Genomic DNA, 2,500 nt, shown 5'->3' with positions numbered 1-2,500 from the left:
GAATATATATATATATATATACATATATATATATATATATATATATATATATATATATATATATACATACATATGAACAAATGAAATCATGACGATAGAAAATAGAAGATAGGGTTAAGATGAATAAAGATGAATAAACAAAAAAATTCCTACGAGTTCCAAAAATCTGAATAAAATCGCATGGCGCTGGGTTCACTAGAAATGGATAATAATTGAATAAATAAATGGATGAGTAGATAGATAGATAAACAAACAGATAAAACGATCCTACGAGTTCCATCAAACTGAATGAAATCGCGATGCATCAAGCAAAACAAAATTCAGAAATTTGCGTCAGTACCTAATCTATTTATCTCTTTATTAATTCATTTATTTATTTATCTAATTCTTGATTTATCTGTCTATTCATTTATTATTTTTTGACTAATTCTTTCACCTTTTCGGACTCCGGGGTGTCTCTAAAGCTGAATAAAACCTCCGGGCTTCAGCGAGTGCCTCAGCGGATCTGAAAAAACTAAACTCGTTTTATGGCAATAACAACGGCTGCAACTGTTGCCACAAACTGAGCTCAACTTTTCTCAGACTCGTCGAAACAGACTACAGCGAAGTGATACCCGGAGGTGGGGTTCGTGGGAGGAGGAGGAGTAGGGGGAGGAAGAGGAGGAAGAGGAGGAGGAAGTGGAAGAAGCGGAAGAGGATGAGGAGAAGGAGGAAGAGGAGGAGGAGAAGGAGGAAGAGAAAGAGGAGGTGGAGGAGAAAGAGGAGAAGGAGGAAGAGAAAGAGGAGGAGGTGGAGGAGGAGGAGGAGGAGTACATGGAGGAGGAGGAGGTAGGGGAAGAAGAGGAGAAAATGAAGGAGGAAGAGGAGATGGAGGAGGTGGAGAAGGAGAAGGAGGATGAGACGAAAGGATGAGTTGGCACTCCTCCGTATGGGAGTGCCGAGAGGTGCGACGATTTTTTTTTTTTTTTTTTTTTTTTTTTTTTTTTTTCAGAGGTTAGGACCTGCACCATCTATAGAAGATCGCCTATGGGTAATCCTTCCCTCAAGGACGCCCCTCCAAGCAGGGAGTGACCGAAGAATGGGATTCTTCCCATTGCGACGACAGCGTCCCGAGGGATCCCCGTGTGATGGGGGACACCTCGCGGCTGAACAGAATCCCTTGTCCTCAGCCAGAATAAAGCCACAACATCTCTCTATCTCTCCTGTTTGTTTATTATTTATCATTATCTATTTATTTATCTTTTCTAGCATTTGACTTGGTTATGGACCAAAAGGTCTCCTGTCGGGATGCTCTTCCTTTGTAATCCTTTGTGCTGATCAAGGTCACATTCCTTCCTCCACCTTTCGTAAATGAATAACATCGCATGGCGTCAGCCAGAATAAAGAATCACGTGTTCCCTCCGAAGTGAATAAAATTGTCTGTCGCTAGTCAGAGGACTTCTTTATGGGCCAAAGTACTTCTTTATGTGTCAGGAACTTGAACAGTGACAACAAGAACATCTTCGCAAATAGAAGCAGCAGAAATGAGAGTCCTGAGAGTGATCCAAGTAGTGACTAGACGCGATAGAATTAGAAATGAAAGAAATTAGGGAGAGATTAAGAATAACATCTGTGTTGAAGATAATTGAAAAGAACAAACTGAGATGGTATGGGCATGTTAAGAGAATGGAAGACACAAGACATGCAAAGAAGTTCTTGGAGAGGGTTCCCTCTGGTAGGAGGCCGGTAGGACGCCCTCGGAAACGATGGACATGGGGAGTGGAAGAAGTTGCTGATCAAAAGAAGAAGGAAATTGCAAGAAATAATTAGAGCTGAAGACTTCCGAGACAGAGACCTTTGGCGAAGATTCGCAGAGGGCGGATAAACACAGGTATAATCTACCTTGCGTCTGGTGACGTGAGATTAGCCAGAGGAAAATCACAAAAGCATCCACCAGCCAGCCACGGAGACCAGAAAGAGGAGGGGGGGGGGTAAATTTACCCCTCGGGTAACGTTTTTACATGGTAGGGGTCTAATACTATTATATTATTGAGGGGTATGAATATTACATGGTTTGGGGTAGAAATTTAACATGGTGGGGGTATGAATTTTACCTGGTTCGAAGCAGAAAGTCTACATGGTGGGAGTATGATATTTACAAAGTGGGGTATAAGTTTTACACTGTGGGGGAATGAATTACACATGGTTGGGGTAGAGATTTAATATGGTGGGGGTATGAATTTTACATGGAATTAGAAATTCTACATTGTGGGGGTATGAATATTACTAGGTTGTGGATAGATAATTTATATGGTGGGGGTATAAATTTAATCTGGTGAGGGTATAAATTTTAAATGATGGTTGTGTAAATTTTACATGGTTCGGGGTAAAAATTTCTACATGGCGGGGGGTAGAAATTGTACACGGTAAGGGAGGGATATTTATCACAGCTGAAATATTTAGCCTTAATTCTATAACGCTATGCCTGGAGGGGAACTCGTTATAATTATTACACAAATGG

Source organism: Oratosquilla oratoria, chromosome 26 (assembly GCF_046742065.1).
Source record: "Oratosquilla oratoria isolate Oo_2021 chromosome 26, ASM4674206v1, whole genome shotgun sequence".
Lineage (NCBI taxonomy): Eukaryota > Metazoa > Arthropoda > Malacostraca > Stomatopoda > Squillidae > Oratosquilla > Oratosquilla oratoria.
Note: the sequence above shows the minus strand (reverse complement) of the source record.